The sequence below is a fragment of the Chelonia mydas genome, chromosome 2 (assembly GCF_015237465.2).
Source record: "Chelonia mydas isolate rCheMyd1 chromosome 2, rCheMyd1.pri.v2, whole genome shotgun sequence".
Taxonomy (NCBI): Eukaryota; Metazoa; Chordata; order Testudines; family Cheloniidae; genus Chelonia; species Chelonia mydas.
The window spans coordinates 99,728,581-99,747,883 of record NC_057850.1 but is presented as its reverse complement, the minus strand read 5'-3'; positions in this window follow the sequence as shown (position 1 = coordinate 99,747,883).

The window sequence follows — 19,303 nt, the reverse complement described above, 5'->3', positions numbered from 1 at the left end:
GACTGGTTACAAAACGCTTATAAGTTATGGAGATCATTTGTGTAAGGGTTCCTTGTTTAAAAACAAAGCAAACTCTGCATCTTTTTTACTTTAGTTTTAAAAACTGGGGACTATTTTGAACAACAATTTGACCAAAACACAGAGTACAGTTTGGTGATTCCCAGGATCTATTTATGTCATTCTGTCTTCTGCAAAATTATTTTACAATCTTCATCCAACTCTAAAGTTACTCAAACATTCTTCATTGTTGTTCAGTTCTGTTCTTATCCAACAGAATGACATAATCACTAACAACATATTCCATTCTTCAATTCTTATTTTTGTAAGTAGTTACAAGTCACAGTAGTTCCACTGATGCTAATGGATAGAGCTGGTAAGAAAACAAAATATTTTTTGCAAACATTTCAAAGGAAATTTCCATTTTTCAAACATTTCAATTGTTATATTAATAGGAATAAGATTTAGTCACAGGAGAAAGGGTTTCAGGATCTGTTCCTCTGTTTAATTTCCTTCATGTAAATCAGCCAGTAAGAACATCGTGGCAGGATGAAGCTTCCAAGTATTTCTCATTATTTGGTTTTCATACAATAGAGTGAAATAATCTCTGAAAGACAGAGGGAAAGGAACTTCTGTGAAGTCATATGGCCAAATTCTGCCCTAACTTATATACCTTGTGTAACACAGTTAATGTTTTAATGAGGTTGTACATTACTGAAGAATTTCCCATCATGTCAGCAAGGGGGAATAAATCAAAGTGAAGATTATTTAGGGGTTTTCTACACGGTGAGGTAATGCACTCTGCAGGGGTGTGTTATCTAAAGTGCACTAACATTTTGTCCATTAATTGGTCTGTGTAGGCCCTGCTGGATCACCTTAATGTAGTGCTGTTTGCAACAGTGCTACCATAAAGCATAGTAGGGAACGTTTAATGTGCAGCAGCAGGGTCTACACAGACCATTTAATGTGTAACATGCTAGTGCACTTTAAAAATTGCAAGACCTTCATTCCCCCACCATGTAGACAAGCCCTTTGTGAAGTCACAATGCCATCTGAGAGATATTATTTAACTCTGTTCTTAGCAGTAAAAATAGATTTTCTACAGTGAGGAAATCAATTCAACTGATCAAGAAAAATCCGACAGTTGCAGAATCCCAGAAACCACATAAACCCTAATAGCATATTCCAGTAGTGCCCACTGTATTGAAAATAACGAACTTCAGTGAAAAGCAGAAAAGAAGCTACAAGGCTATGAGACTAGAAAAATGTGCTCATCCTATGTTAAAAACAAATTTTACACAATATTTTTTATTTAGGAACTATACGAGGTCAATTTTATTATAAGGATATATTGGAAATACTGATTATAAACATCATGGCATTTGTGTGAGGTATAATTTTTGCAAAAGCAATAAAAATTAAAATGTTTTTCTTTAAGTCTCAGTGTCAGAAGCACAACTGACTCCCAGCCTGGTTGCTAGGCAACCCAGCACGCTCAGCTAGGCCCTATGAGCCTTCTCCAAACTCTCATGCCTCCTACTGGGGAAGGGAGCCTGCAGCCTGCTACTTGAGCCTTGCAGAGGCTACACAGCCTGCAGCTGCATTTGCCCTGCTCCTGCTTCCAGTCTTTACTCCAGCCCAGCTCCCAGTCCTGACTCAGGTTCCAACCTTTGACTTGACTGATTGATGTCTTAATCCTGACCCCAGTTCTGGCCTGTCACTTGGCTCCTTGACAACAAATCCAGCTTGACTCTCAGCCTGGTGCTTGGCTCCTGGATCTGCGCTCATCACTATCCCAAACTTCCACTGCAAACACCAGATGCCGTCCTGCTCCACCCACTAGGTCGGATGCCCAAGTTCCAGCAGGTTATAATAGATTCTAAAGCCATAAGGGACCAGTGTGATCGTATAATCAGACCTGTATAATCGTGTATAACACAGGCCATATGACTTCCCGAAAATAATTTCCTTGGAAATAGAGCATATCTTTTAAAGTTCAAGCAATACTGTGAAATAGAGGAGGAATTAGAAGAGAGATTTTCTTAATAATCAAGATGGAAAAAGTAGTCTTGAGTGCAGTTGTTCTTTACGACGGAATGTGCCCTCTGAGACTTCCACAAGACTGAGCCAAGATTGAGAGTCTGGTGTAATTTACCCCTATCATTCACCTTTCAGAGCTTCAGAAGGTTCTAAAAAAAGGATAGGAATATCATTTTCTATGGCTTGTTTTACAGTTGAAAACAGCAGAATGAAAATCAATCAAAACGGAAATTCATGCGTCATGTTTTGTTCAAGCAGAAAATTGTTAAATATCCACATATTACCAGATATCTACCTGTATATTTATACATTGCCTGTATTTACTCCTAAATAGCTTTGCAAGCACATGAGGCCAGAGATTTGATTTCTGCTCAGAGCTCAACAGTTAAAATAACAATTTGCAGAAACCATGCCCCCTCCCCCTCTTTTTGCAACGGTGCTATCTGCTGGAATCAAAATTCTGCTTTCAGTTACATCAGCACAATACCTATTAAAGTCAATGAGCGTTGCACCTATATAACTGAGAGCAGAATTTGAACAAAGATATTATTTAAATGATTTTTTTTCTTCCCTGCATAATTTTCTCTGATTGGGAAGGATCTTTAGTTCACCCTCAAATTGTCTTCAGTTTCTGGCCTGAAAATGGAGTAGGTCCTCCACGGTTGTGGAGGTAAAATATCAATTTCAGCCTGCGCCTATCTTGATAATTATTTTGTCCACTCCAGCTTGTTTATCATAATTACACAGCATTAAAATGCTTATCCTGATCTCTTCTATTGCTTACTGTTACTTCTTTCCGCTCCTCTCTTCAGATAGTCTATATCTTAAAGTTAATATTCACTTTGACTGTTCAAAGAACTTCTTATTTAATTGAAGGCTCTTACAGACTCTTAAATTAGCAGTCTTGGTGTGTTATGTTAACTTTTTAAGAGCTGTGGTACTACACACTGCTATTTTTCTCTGGGTGGCTATGTAAGCAGGTACTATTCTCACTCCACTTCTAACATAGTTTACACAAAATGGATCTGGCTCAAGCTTTCCCCTTTTAAGGGTTGGCTTTACCTTTAACTTAAATAACAACAAAACAAACATAACTCTCAGCCTATGCTTGGTTGCTCTTAGGGTTTTCCCTGGAGTACCCAACTGTCTCTGCCCCTTCTTCCTGCCAGGTCAGAGCTAATAGGTCCTGCCAGGTCTGGCTGCATAGGTGATTCTGCAAAAATAACTCCATCTCTTTGCAGAGTTCAGAGCTTCATTTTAGAAGCCTATCAACACTGAAGAATCACAGAAGAGATTGGAAAAACAAGCTGGTCTGTGCTGCCTTGAGGTTAGACCATCATCTAGTTTATTACAAAACTGTTACATTTAAAGCCCAGTCCTACAAACACATACTGCTGTCTACCCATTGTGAATAGAACTGACTTTCCATAGTCCTTACTACTCATGGTTGGAAGAAAGCATAATGCCTGGTAGTGAGTGAATGCAGGATCCGGTGCTTAGAATGGAAACTTCTTGGATTAGGCATCATGTTGTCCTCTATAATTTATAGCTCCATGCTCAGGGTTGACATTTAAAAAGTTATTACTAGGGCTGTTGATTAATCGCAGTTAACTCACATGATTAACTCAAAAAAATAATTGCAATTAAACAAATTAATCATGATTAATTGCACTGTTAAATAATAGAATACTGATTGAAATTTATTAAATGTTTTTGGATGTTTTTCTACATTTTCAAGTATATTGATTTCTATTACAACGCAGCATACAAAGTGTACAGTGCTCACTTTATATTATTTTTATTACAAATATTTGCACTGTAAAAATGATAAACAAAAGAAATAGTATTTTTCAATTCACGTCAGACAAGTACTGTAGTGCAATCTCTTTATCGTGAAAGTGTAATTTACAAATGTAGATTTTTTTGTTACATTTTACTCAAAAACAAAACAATGTAAAACTTTAGGGCCTACAAGTCCACTCAGTCCTACTTCTTGTTTGGCCAAGACAGACAAGTTTGTTTACATTTACGGGCGATACTGCTGCCTGCTTCTTATTTACAATGTCACCTGAAAGTGAGAACAGATGTTCACATGGCACTTTTGTAGGTGGCATTGCAAGGTATTTACATGCCAGATATGCCAAACGTTCATATGCCCCTTCATGCTTCAGCCACCATTCCAGAGGACATGTTTCCATGCTGATGATGCTCGTTAAAAAAATAATGCATTAATTAAATTTATGACTGACCTCCTTGAGGGAGAATTGTATTTCTCCTGTTCTGTTTTACCCTCGTTCTGTCATATATTTCATGTTATAGTAGTCTTGGATGATGACCCAGCACATGTTTGTTTTAAGAACACTTTCACTGCAGATTTGACAAAACACAAGGAAAGTACCAATGTGAGATTTTTAAAAATAGTTGCAGCACTCGACCCAAGGTTTAAGAATATGAAGAGCTGTCCAAAATCTTTCTGCTGGTGGTATCAGATTCAGATGATGAAAATGAACGTGCATTGGTTCACTCTGCTTTGGATCGTTATTGAGCAGAACCCATCATCAGCATGGATGCATGTCCTCCGGAGTAGTGGTTGAAGCATGAAGGGACATATGAATCTTTAGCACAGCTGGCACGTAAATATCTTGCAACACCGGCTACCCCAGTGCCGTGGGAATGCCTGTTCTCACTTCCAGGTCACATTTAAACAAGAAGTGGGCAGCATTATCTCCTGCAAATTGTAACCAAACTTGTTTGTCTGAGCAATTGGCTGAAGTGGGACTGAGTGGACTTGTAGGCGCTAAAGTTTTACATTGTTTTATTTTTAATGCAGGGGTTTTTTTTTACATAATTCTATATTTGTAAGTTCAACTTTCATGATGAAGAGTTTGCATTACAGTACTTGTATTAGGTGAATTGAAAAATACTATTTTGTTTATTTTGTTTTTTACAGTGCAAATATTTGTAATAAAAAATAAATATAAAGTGAGCACTGTACACTTTGTATTATTTGTTGTAATTGAAATCAATATATTTGAAAATGTAGAAAACAACCAAAAATATTTAAATAAATGGTGTTCTATTATTGTTTCAGTGCAATTAATTGAGATTAATTTTTTTATCGTGATTACTTTTTTTAATTGCTTAACAGCCCTAGTTATTACTAATAATAATATACTAAAATATGTTAAATGTAGATAATTGATTTTACTATACATCCCTAATTGGCTGGGAACCTAGGGCCTCATCCAAAGCCCACTGAAATCAATGGGAGTCCATCTAATTACTTCACTGGGCTCTGAATCATAGTTACCTGAGAAACAGTCTATCTCCCTGTGCAATATTGCTGCAATTGAGGTCCACAGCGGCTCAAGCTGGATGCCCTCATTTTAAAATGAAGAGAGCTACTGGCAATGTGTTCTCCATGAATTCTCAGCTTTGGAATTATTTGCCTTACTTTTCATCCACTGGATTTGATAGCCTTCTTAGCCCATTGTAACTTGATTTTTTTCCCCTGGGAATTTGGGACTGGGCATGCTGCAGTCAGAGTGGTTTTATTGTGCCTGCTACAGAAGGGCTTTTATTACTATGTCTGCTAGTGTGTATTGATTTCTTAAAGTGAGATGACCAGGCTGTTTATATAATATTTTGAACAATCATCTCTGTTTCTTTGTTTATCACTGCCAGGACTCAAATGCATTGGGCATATCCCCTCGCCTTTTAAGTTCCTTTTGAAAACCATGCTGTCTCACTTCTGCCATGCTGCCTAAAATGAATTTTGTTGATTAGTATTGAAAATTTCTCTTGTTCCCTTTCCCTGACCACTGTCTACTTGTCTGTTTGTCCTTCCTTAACTGTGAACTCCTATGAATAGGAACCATCTCTTCTGGAATCTCTGAATCTCTGAAAAGAGCTTGACATGTTGTAGATGCTACCACAACTAAATAATAACACTGTGAACATTAAACTGTGTTAGGTTGGGTGTTTATTGATTTATATATTGGAATTATCTGTAATTAATACATTTGATTCTTTATACTCTCAGTTTAGGCATGTGATTGAGTCATGAAGTATTCCATTCTGGGTCAGGGCAAGAAGGGGTTAATGGTCTGCTCAAGGGACATTTCTTCCACCTCTTATTTACACTTACGTAGTTCTTTTGTGGGTAGTCCCATTCAGTTCAATGGGTGCTACTTCATGTTAGCAACAGTTGCACACCTGAGGATTATGGAATCAGTACTGGAGTTCAGTTTATTATTTTTGTGTATTTTTGAAGTAGAAAAGGATTCCAGAGGATGTGTTTTGCCAGGGTAATGTCATCTATAGATTGATGCTATCAGCTTTATTCACAACACAGGGGGAAACGATTGTTTGACAATGACAAAAGACCCACATCAGAAATGACCCATATGTTTAAACTTTGATCAAAAGATAATAGCAATGGAGAATAAATGACAACTTAAAAAGAATTTGTTTCCTTTGAGACCCAAATTTTCAATAAACCTCTAAACACTTACCAGGCAACATGCTTCAGAGTAACAGCCGTGTTAGTCTGTATTCGCAAAAAGAAAAGGAGTACTTGTGGCACCTTAGAGACTAACCAATTTATTTGAGCATAAGCTTTCGTGAGCTACAGCTCACTTCATCGGATGCATACTGTGGAAAATACAGAAGATGTTTTTATCATGAAAAAATGGGTGTTTATCACTACAAAAGGTTTTCTCTCCCCCCACCCCACTCTTTAGATAAGCTATTACCAACAGGAGAGTGGGTTTGTTTGGGGGCGGGGGGGGAGAAAACCTGGATTTGTGCTGGAAATGGCCCACCTTGATTATCATACACATTGTAGGGAGAGTGATCACTTTACATAAGCTATTACCAGCAGGAGAGTGGGGTGGGGGGAGAGAAAACCTTTTGTAGTGATAAACACCCATTTTTTCATGATTTGTGTGTATAAAAACATCTTCTGTATTTTCCACAGTATGCATCCGATGAAATGAGCTGTAGCTCACGGATGCTTATGCTCAAATAAATTGGTTAGTCTCTAAGGTGCCACAAGTACTCCAGGCAGCATGCATCTACTGGGCATTTTCTGCATTCTAATCCTCACACTGTCAGTACAAAACCCAACTTGTGCATGTCCCAGAAGCATTACAGTTACATTTTCTTTCAGGGGCAAATTGATAATTTGGCCTTTAGAATTTCACAAAATAAACTTCATGTCTCATGGTACATAGAAATCAACAAAACAATCAGATATGAAGGGCTCCTTAGAGCTTTCACTTTTCTCCCTAACTTGATACTTATGACATTTCTAGGCCTGGCAAGAAGTCCCACAGGGTGACCAGAATTCTGACTTCACAATATTTCCCTATGCAGATACCCACATCAGTGTAAAATTTGCCCGGGTCAGTGACTGGACCAGTATGTGGAATTTGAATGTTTTAACTTCTTTGGCAGCTTTGTTAGTCATCTATCTATACTCTCTGGTGTTTTAAGCTGCACAGTCCTGGTTTTGTCTGGTATTATTGTGGATGCATGGAGGATGTCATTTTGCAGACTGTGCTGCTCTGCCCATGCTGGTGTGGGTACTTGGTGCTCTGCAACATGGTGTCCTCAGTGCAGTGTGAGGTCACACCAGTGGGGGTGTGGTCACACAGGCAAGGGTGGGCTCGTGCCATTCTGGAAGCCCTGTATTTTGGGGGTGCCTCAGCAGCCTAACTACTTTAAGGAAACATGACAAAACCACTCTAAGAAATGTAAGTTTCTTCACTCAGAAAAGTTATCATCTTGACTGAGTATCCTTGTATACATTCAACACATGCACCGTAATTTTTCATGGAGTTTTGCACTTATAACTCAACTGAGAAGATACCGTATATCTTAAAAGACCTGAGCAGAAGCATAACTATTGAATTTCTTCTTTACTTAGTGCCACTGAGATTAAAATGAAATGAAGAATGGAAAGCTTCCTTGACGTGAAATGAAAATCTCTGTGGAAGTTGAAGTTAGTAAGTGTGACTATATTTTACAAAGCCATCCTGGAGAAACCTCTGTAATCCACTCTGAATTAAACCAGTATTAGATAAATCCCTATCCCCTCCCTCCAACATGCACTAGTTTCAATAGAATATATTGACATTCACTACATAGACAGCTCAAGTACCCTTCCAAACCATTTATAGGTGCCCAGCCAGATAATTCAAGTTGGGATTTTCAAAAGCATTCAGTTTTGGAATAACTACTCCCATTGAAGCCAGTGTTAAAACTGTCACCGACTTCAGTGGGAGCAGAGTTAGGACAATTCTTTGTGATTTTGAAAATCCCATATTCAGTCTCTCTGGATCTCAGTTTCCTTATCTGTAAAATTGGGGATACCTACTTACATAACTAGATGTTATGAAGCTTATTTCATTGATATTTGTAAATGCTTGGTATACTTGGATAGAAGGTGATGTAGGATTATTGGGTATGTCTACACAGCAAGGAAGAATCTGTGGCGGGCCCATGCCAATTCAGGGTGGCAGGGCTGTTTCATTGCTGTGTAGACTTCTGGTCTCAGGCTGGAGCCAGGCCCTAAGATCCTGTGAGGTGGGAGGGTCCCAGAGCTCAGGTTCCAGCCCAAGCCCAGAAATCTACACAGCAATGAAACAGCTCTGTGAGCTTGAGTAAGCTGGCACAGGCCAGCCACGGGTTTTTCTTTGCTGTGTAGCCGTACCCACAGAAGAGGGAAATAGGCACATGGGGATAGGGGCAGGGATTTCAAAAGCACAAAGGATGTTAAATGCCCTCTTCCCCTTTGTGCCTTTGAAAATCTCCCCCTTGCCCTCTAGGAAACAAACTTTAATCAACACAAAGAGATGTCAACGTTTAAAATATTGCCTGTTACATGATAGCACAGATTGCATGGTGAAGATTCACAGGAATAAGGGTGCACTCAATATTCCTAAGTGATTATCAAGAAAATAGTGTGCAGAATCACAAACATAAGCATATTCTGTCCATCTTGGAGCAAACACAGAACCATGCATTAGAATATTACAATCAGAGCTGGATGAAATATCTCTTAAAATAATTAAAATTTGAAATCATTTTACATCCCACTGGTTTTTGAAACACACCATGCAACAGGTTGTGCTGGTCCTTTAAGGACAGGTGAAGGCCAACACTTCTGTTACTATCTTGTCCTGCTAAGGAAAGGCATTCTGAGGATGCTAGTTCCCAGAAGGAGGATAGAAACTGTAGGATGGAAACAGTGCATTCAGGGAAAGGGAGCAGGAAAGTAAAAGAGATTCATTTGCCATAGTTTTCAGAGTAACAGCCGTGTTAGTCTGTATTCGCAAAAAGAAAAGGAGTACTTGTGGCACCTTAGAGACTAACCAATTTATTTGAGCATAAGCTTTCGTGAGCTACAGCTCACTTCATCGGATGCATACTGTGGAAACTGCAGAAGACATTATATACACAGAGACCATGAAACAATACCTCCTCCCACTCCACTCTCCTAAGCTATTACCAGCAGGAGAGTGGGGTGGGAGGAGGTATTGTTTCATGGTCTCTGTGTATATAATGTCTTCTGCAGTTTCCACAGTATGCATCCGATGAAGTGAGCTGTAGCTCACGAAAGCTTATGCTCAAATAAATTGGTTAGTCTCTAAGGTGCCACAAGTACTCCTTTTCTATTTGCCATAGTGTAGAGATAGAGATAAGAGGAGGAGAAGGAGCTGCTGGAGCAGCTGCTGCTTTCTTGTGAAGTTTCCCAGTGACCAGGCCAGGCCAGGACCAGCAGAGAGGTTCCTAGTGGATATAAGGAACAATCCCAGTGGAAGATGTGGTGAAGTAGCCAGGGTGATGGCCTGAGAAGTAGTCAGGCAAACATGGGAAGTGGCACTGAGGAAGAAAGGGAAGCGAGAACAATGGAGTTTGGAGTGATTAGCTGCTTCACAGTGACTAGCTGTTTAGGAAGACAACTAGAATATTCACCAGAGGTACTGTGTGATTGACAAAAGATGTTTCTGCAGATAAAGTGAGAGCCACAAGCAAGCAGCATCAAACTGCAGTTCCTTTCCATCCTTGCCTGGATATTAGCTGCATTCTCATCTACTCAAGGAAGTTCTATAAAAGTCTTCTTAACAAAAATAGTCTCTTTGGCAGGAGTACAATCATATATGATTTGCATTTTTTTCTTAAACACTGATAGAAAGAAAGCAAAAATAACATTTTCTAAAAATCGAGGGGGATATTTAACAAAACTTTGATAACCATTTCACGTACCAGAAAGGGTCACAAAAACGATTTTACTTCAATGTATTTCTCAGCGATCTGTTTGATATGCATTTGGGTTTTGTGTGCACTGAAGGAGGACTGTTAGATTTGGATTTTCTATGCTTTATTTACTTTCTGGTGAATTCTGTTTTTCAATGCAATGTGCCTGGAACAGGTGTTCACTTTATAATTCTTTGAAATTGCAACTGGACTAGTTGGCCAAGTGTAGGCCACAAAGCCAGGTGACCAACAGCAGGCCTGCGGATCAGAAGACTCTGTTATACCAATAAAATAAAAACCAGCAGGATCTTATTAAAGAGGAAAAGGCAAAATACCACATTTATTGTGAATACAGAAAGAATCATAATAAGCAGTTAGTTATAGCTATAACATTCCATTCAATCTCATATTTATTCACACATTCATTCATACAAACACACACACACACACACACAGGTTCTGCAAGGTTGTTATCATAGTTACCAGCCTTAGAGTTGCTCATGCCAAGCCACTGGCCAGGTGGCCTGGACATGAGGAGGGAGCAGGGCCTTGTCAGATGCTCATCTGATGCTCCTGGAAGTTGGTTTGCAGAATCAGACCCCCCAAAGTTCTCACTTTCCAGAGTCTATTTTTATAGGAATTTATTCCTAGGCCAGTCTGTGGGAATTGTTTCATCATGCTGTTGCTGAATCAATCAGCAGATAGCACATTCCTGACGGCTCAGCGCTGCTAGATGTTATCTTGTTCTTTGGTTCTCCCATTCTTGAGGCTGTTGGGTGGATTCCAGTCTGCTCTCCGGGGGTCCTCTGGTTATTTCCACTTGACGCCTTCTTCAGCCGATGGACACTGGATTCTTAGGCTGGCACCTCCCTGATCATTCAGTTATTATCCACACCAAGCGTCCATCCACATACATCCTCTATCTCTATTTTAATCACAATTGTTAATACAACAAAAGGGCGGGGAGTCTTTGGGTGCTGTTTCTGTTGTTACAGAGTATTGCTTTGAGTCTCTCTCTGTGAGAATTGCTTTGAGAACAGACTCTGTCTTAGAATGTACTAGCACAATTAGCAGCTTGCAAGTTTCACACATAGAGGGAAAGAAACAGTACCAAAAACCAAGAGACCTTTTAATTAGTAATACCCTGGAATTTAAACTGTGGGGAATCAAACTCATTTGTGATTTTAATACAGAACTTCTTTAATATGATCCAACAACTCCAAGTACTAAAGAAGATACTTTCTGAACCAGTCTGTGGCATTAAAGAAAGAATAATGGAGGTGTCAGACTGTTCCTCCTCCAGCTGAATTTTCTGTGTCACTTTGAAATCTGACTATCTAATTTTATCTGTGTGGGATTCTTTCAGCATTCTGAAGTTAGATGCCTTGGCTCATCTGAAACATTCACCTAAAAGCTGTCAAAAGCATTCATCTGTGAACACTGAACAGTATCCACTTATTGGGAAAATGTTCCTGTTGTATTTTTGCTCTGAATCTTCTACTTCACAGTTTCAAATGATGAAAGAATAATTGGAGCAGGGAGACTGAACCTTGGGTCTCCCACTTTGGTGCCCTATCCGCTGGACTGCAGAGTCATTCTCTCTTGCTCACTCTTGCTCTAGCCCAATGATATGGGAAAACCCAGATCCAATCCCCCTGCTCCAATCACTCTTTCATTATTTATCCAGAGCTGAACAGCTTCAACAGGAGAGAGTTAGAGAGCCTGTGATGGGCTTCGCCCGCCACTTTCTGGATCCCAATAAGACCAGCCCCAAAAGGGTTAACTGTGCTTTGCAGGCTAAGGAAGCCCCGCCTCTCCGACTCTGCTGGGCATGCTCAGCCTGGAGGCAGAGCATAAAAGGAAGCAGCCCAGCTCAGTCTGGGCAGGCTGCTGAAGGGGGAGGATAGAGACTGCAGGCTCTCTGCAGGCTCCTACCACAGAGCCAGGGCACACAGAGTTCCAGATGGTGGACTCCAGGCTGCCTGATGAGCCTGGAGAAGAGACCACACCAGCAGGAGCTATGCCACCTGAGGACCCCAGAGACCAGGGAGAAAGTGTAGGAGCAGCCCAGGGACTGTATACTCTTCTCCGGTGAGTGAACCGGGGAAATAGTCAGCGTGTTTCAGGAAGATCAGTGCTGACTTGGTGGTGAGCACCACCACAAGAGCTCTGGGCTGGGACTCAGAGGAGCAGGGCGGGCCCAAATCTCCCTACCCAGGGTGCCACACCCCTCTAATTAGCACCCCAATTCTGCAATGGGCCAATAGCCTGCACAGTCCCACAGAGGTGGGCTACTCTATTGACTCCGGCCTCTGGCTGGTGCTGCCCTAAGAGGAAGGGCCACTTATTGACTCCAGCCATTATGCCATGCTGCCCTAGGAGGAAGGGCTGCTTTATTGACTCTGGCCATTAGGTCGTACTACCACATTTGATAGTCAGGGTCATGAACGAGGGACTTAACAGGCTGCTATATAGTTTTTTTTTCTCCTTCTCCTCACCGTACATGATCTGGCACCCATGACGGGGTGTACCTACCCCGTGACAAAGCCCCACACTGCAATATCCCATAGCTCAGTAGTTAGAGCATTTTCCTAAGTGGTGGGAGACCCCTGTTCAACCCCTAACTCTTTTCGGGTATCGAGGCCTCGGGGCCTGCTCTGATACCAAGCAACAAGTCCCACAGAAAACCAGTAAGATGCAATTTAACCAAATATACAGAAACTCTTGTTTCTGAAACAACAGTGGCTTGTTTTGTTTTTGATGTTCTCTGTGGTGTCTTAAATTTTCATAGAAAATGTGAATTAAGTAACCTTTATAATGTCCAAGTAGCACTCTTGCAGCACAACACTGAGTTGAGAAATGTCAAGTACATGAGGTATGCAGAGACAAAAGCAGTGGCAACATTATCTCTGTAAATTTTCAAGAAAGGAAATTGCTACTGTAGATGAATTGGCTTTGTGGATAAGAGCAAAGGCCAAGCAGTGACAAGAGCAAAGAATTTATGAAGCTCACAGGTTACACGTTTTCTGTTCATGATTATAGTAATCTGTTCTCGTGTATTGTCCTTTATTCCGTCTCATTTGTATCTTTGCAGACCTTTAGCATTTTGATTTCTTGTTTCAAAGTTTTCAATCTTTGAGATGTTAATTTAAAAAAATCCCCAGTCTCAACACAGTAGTCAGTGGAATAATGGGAGTTAGTTCAAATTTTTTAATAGTTAGAAAATTAATACTTTCACGCCAGCAGAAACAAAGAAATTCCTATCAGCATTTCAAATGAAAAATTACAATAAGGGATATTTTGCTCTGCATCTTCAGTTTTCAGACTTATAAGGCAAGAAGTGGGGGGGGGGGTTTAACACAAGTTAAGAGATTGTATTTCATTTAAAGGACTATCATGACTTGTTGTGTACTCAGATGGAAACCACTCTTCTAAGCGCAATGATCATTTAATGCCTCTCTCCTCCTGATAAAAATTAGTAGCCCTTTTGGTGGTGTTCTTGTGACCATATGTAATTGTGTGAATGTTACTTCTTTCCCTCTCCTTAGGAAACAAAGTAATCTGGAAGTCCTGACTTTAAATGAGTTCTGTACCTGCCTTATTAGAAAAGAAGCATGGTCTACTGAACTGAGCACAGGATGGTGAGCCCGTAACTCCTATGTTTTGTTCTGGGGACTTTAGCACGTCACTTGAACTCTCTGTGCCAAATCCTGCTCTGATTATTCCTAAAAGTAGTTGCAATGAAATCATGGGGATTGTTTACATGAGTAAGGAAAATAAGACTTAACCTCTGTCTCATTTCCCCCACTGTTAAATGAGGATAATAATTTTTAACAGAGGTGGTATTAGGTTTAATTATTTAGTAACACTTAGCATTCATAGCACTGTATTGTTGGTTGTTCTGTGAATATTCTGCTTTTGCAGAATTAGTGTACTTCAACTTGAGGGCTCCACATTAGGCAACATATGGTTGAATTCTGAAGGAAGTTACAGCACTGTAGATATAGAGCTTTGGACAGGCTACGAGGCTCAGGATTGGGCCCATAGTAACTATCCTACTTATTTTTTGAGCATGTGGTAAATGCTATCATCTTTGAGACCACATTGCTTCCTTTACTTGCTCGTTTCATCCATCCTTCCCTATGCAGCATTTCTGTTTGTCTCTTTGCAGCACGGTGCAAAGCTGTTCAAAGGTTTGTCTTTGCAACTTAACTCGTTTCCAAGCAAACACACCAAGCTTTTCCACAACGTTTCACAAAGCATTGTTTAAAAGAAGTCAAGTGAATTCAAATGTTCTTGAAGCACAAAGGCTACAATATATTTTCAGAGTATGTTATCACACAGAAGAATGTTTTCTCATTAATATAACCATATTGTTTGTGGTAAGAGATACAATACTAACCACTTCCTTTGGTTAAAGGTTCTGTAGAATTGAACATGAATGAAACCAACAGGATTCTATAGAAGTTACTCCTAAGCATAAAACTCAAAAAAGATATAGAATTCTTTAAATCTTTTAAAACAACCTACAGCATTCAAAGGCAGAGTTATTAGGGTCTGAGCTAGTTCAACTAAAGTCAGAGGGTCGGAGCAAGACATAAGTTTCTCTTAAATTATACAGGATGGCTTAAAAATTCTGTAGAAAGGATCACCTGTACATCAGTATACCAAGCTTAACATACATGAACCAAATACATTAACTTTCTTTGTGGATGTTCTTAATCCTAAAGAATGGACAAATGTAATGGTAAAAAAATTGACAGCTGTCATGGGGCAAGGCTCCTCTCCTGCTTTCTTCCTCACAGAAACAGCACTGACTCCATTGGTTGTGCCTCCACTGTATTCTTTTATTTTAAGTTCCTGCTACCATGTCCACAACAATCCCCATTCAACAGTCTAGTTACAGTGCCAACAGCACTTTTTGGCCCTCTCCCCAGGACCTGAGTAGCTCTCCCTTGAGTCCACCATGTTACTGAGCTCAACTAGCCCTAGTCCCATTTCTTCTCATCCATCACACGTGCGCTTGCTTGCTTGCTCTATCTCTCTCTCGCTCTCATATGATCCTGGCACATCCTTCCTGCCTCTTTGTCAGCCTTGGGCTGATGGGGTAATTGGGTCCTTGGGCCATCCAGCAGACCAGCTTGATTGTCTAATTGTCCCCATCAGCTTTCTCAAGGGGAACTAGTTAACATCAGAGTGATCACACTGCAGGCTCACCTGTTTGCACCCTGCATTCTGTCACAACAGCACAAAACTTAATAGTATGTGCAGTATAGAGGAAGTGTATAGGGTATATAAGCCAATTTACCTAAAATCTATAAGCACTAGATAGCATATCACAAGACTTACAAGTGCTAGTGAAATAGTGCTGTCTATTTCTCAAAACCATCCGATATTTTTATTGAGCTGAATTTGAGATTGACTGTGAGTTGCATTGGTATGAAGCTAGCTGAGGGACTGGGTATATAGAGTCAGGGAACAGAAAACTTTCAGCCTCTATGCTAGTGGTTCTCATATTTTTTCATATTATCACCATTTCTTAAGATATTGATTATCTTCCTGAAACACACCACAACACACCAATTCTATCAGGCACCAACATGGGAGCTACTAGAGTGATTGGTTATATGGGGAAAATGTCAACCCTGTATTAAGGCAAGATAAAAAAAACTTTTTTTAATTTCTCTTGTCAAATGGCCTCAAACATTTACCAGACATAAAAACAACTCATCCACATTTAATGGGGTGGTGATGGGTTTTTTCCCCTTTTTGCTATTTGATTTCCCCCTTCAACAAAAGCTTTCTTGTCATTGTTGAGTGGGTGAGTAGAACATTTGCAAGGCTTTTTTTCTGCAACACCCATTTTGTACCTCTATTTGTTCTCCCAAGGTGTATAACATTATATTTATTAGAAGTGAATCTCCTGTTTCTTGATGGCCCTCTGCTCTAAACTCTCCAGGTCTCTTTACAGTTTGAATCTGTTCTTTGTAATTCCTTAAGTGTTGGTGTCATTACCAGGCTTAATTTACAAGAAAACAAGTCATGATGGGACCATAAAGGTGAGTTACTTTAAGGTGTTTGGTTGGTTAAACAGGTTTTTGAAAGTGGAAAGCCTAAGAATCTTAGACTGAGCTGTAAGTAGGAATCAGTAGCACTGTGATAGAACACCATCAATCATGAAAGCTATGTATGTGAGCCACAGCTTGAAAACAAAGGGGCATGGTTATCCTTATGTCAGTGTGTGGACTGGTGCAAAGACTGAGAGGAGGCAGTTTATGCTTCCTGAATTTTGTGGCTGAGGGAGCTAGTTCATCCCCTAGTACTGGCCCCTTGCTTCTTGTGCTCCTTGCTGCTGTAGCCCATGCCAGAGCCTTGCTGCAACAAGGGTCTTGGAGTCATGGGGAATTTCCAGGGTGAAGGGCTGCCCCAGTCTCCCAGAATGCCACCAGTACTGTGGGTGCTGTGGAGGCAGTGTAGAGGGCCCCCATGCTGGTGATATTCATCTAGAAAGCCTTAACCTGCCCTACAGCATTCCCTGTGCTGTAGGGCAACTATGTATCTGACCTCATTACTCTACATCATATTGGTTTATAATCTCCACTTTATGCTATTAGTGATCAAAAGTCATTTCCATCTGATGCTCGCATGGCATCCTGCATGAAAGAGATTTGTGGTCACAGCAAAGTTCCTCATTGTCAGGTGTCACAAAACCCACCAAGGATTTAAAAGAATGTCTCCCACTAGCACTGGGTTAAGTCAAATAAACAAAGCTTGACCTGTCGTCATCCCGCTAGTACCTGTTCTTTGAACAGACAGAGGATTCCAGATTTCAGTGTGGTCAGCCCCAAATCTTTAGTCAGCACTGAATTCACTTTTCCTTTTTTTAAGAGGCTACAAGTAATATGAATATTTTCAAGGCTTGGATTTTCTCCACAGCACAAAGCTGAATATATGAATAGTAAATTGTTTTTTATTCTCAGGGCTCAAACTGAGTCACTATAGCACTTATACCATTCTGGCACATCTTAGATTTTTAAGGCCAAAAAGGAGCCATCATACTAACTTATCTTGACCTCTTGTTTAACACAGACCATAGAACTCTACTGTATTTTCTGCACTGAGCCTAGTATCTTGTGGTTGAACTAGAGTGTATCTCTTAGGAAAACAAGAAGTCTCAGTTTAATGACTCCAAGTGATGGAGACTCTACCACATCCCTAGGTGAATTGTTCCCACTACCTTATTGTTAAAAACATGCACCTCATTTCCAATTTGAATTTTTCTAGCTTCAGCTTCCTGATGTTAGTTTGTTATGCCTTTCATCTGCTACATTAAATAGTCCTCTAGAATTTAATTTGTGAGAACAGAACACACCAGCTGCAGCTATACCAACTCTGAGAGACTTTCTACAGCTAAAATCTTCTGCTCAGCATTTGGCCCATGTAGCCACATTAGAGCCATCTGGAAAATGGAATTTTCTTGACAAGAAAAATGTCAATTTAAAAAAAAACTGTCCCAATTTGGGACAAAGTCAAAAACTTGACCTTTTTTGTGGGAAGGAAAAACTAGAAAAAAATTAATTTTGGGAGAACTGAAATGGAAATTGTTTGGCTGCCTGGTGGACAGTCTGGGGAGCTCAGGGAATCAGTGAGCTGGACAGCCTGGGAGCTGGCTGATCAGGGAGCCCAAGGAACCTGGGAGCTGACCAGGCAGACTCCTGGCAAACTTGGGGAGATGCCCAGCTAGGGAGCCGGCTGTCTGGCTGCCTAGGAAGCCCCAGCAGCCTGCCAAGCAAGGAGCTGGGCAGCATGAGGAACCTGGGAACCCACCAGGAAATGATCTGGTGAGCCCAGACAACTTGAAAGCCTACCAGGCAGGCAGCTGGGGATCTCTGGTTCTCCTGAAGCCCGCCATGTAGGAGCCTGGGAGCTGGGCGGTCCCAAAAGCCTGGCAGCCCACCACATGGCTAGCTGGTGAGTGGGCTGGCAGGAAACCAAACAGAGGCAGGCTGGTTGAATGTATTGGTGGAATTGACACATTCCTATTGGAAAACGTTAGACCCGCAAGCCACAAGGCTGCTCTGTGGCACATACTCTAACTCAAAGGCTGTGGTAGGCTCTGTGGCCCCTAACATAGTTCCCTGAACGCATGGAAAACAAGAGGATCAGTACAATGATAGGTTTCAGAGTAACAGCCGTGTTAGTCTGTATTCGCAAAAAGAAAAGGAGTACTTGTGCCACCTTAGAGATTAACCGATTTATTTGAGGATAAGCTTTCGTGAGCTACAGCTCACTTCATTGGATGCATCCGATGAAGTGAGCTGTAGCTCACGAAAGCTTATGCTCAAATAAATTGGTTAATCTCTAAGGTGCGTCAAGTACAATGATAGATTCCCTGTCCCTGCTCCTATGTGACATCCTTATGTTCAGCCCATCCCTTGTGCAATAGAACTACATTGTTTCTGCTGTCTGAGGAACCTATGTATCTATCTAGATGGGGGCTGGATTTTAGTCTAAATCCATAGGAGATGTCCTTATCTCACACTGTGTTCCAGCGACACAAGACCTAGGGGTGCCCATAGGACTTAAAAAGGAATAGGTATGTTGGAAGTCTATAAAGAATCTGCACTGTAAAGTCCATTTCCCACAATGGCCAGCAGGATTATATGGCCATAAAGAATCCACTTGGAGAGAATGGAGGTCTAGGAGTCAAAGGAGGGAGAGTAATGTTGGTTGCAAGGAGGTAATACTGGAATGTTTTTTTTTTTTTAGCCAAATGAAACACTGAATATTCTCATTTTCTTAAAATTAAATTATCATACTAAATGGCTTTGACTAATGATCTGTATGTTTGAAAGAACTGTAAGCACAGCTTGGAGCCTGCTGTATGCTGTTTTTCAATATAAATGTTCTAAAATATAACCTTCCACTCTGCAGAATGTCACCAGGAACATCTGCACATCTTCAATTCCCTCTAATCTGATTACATTTATGACAACTCTAAATG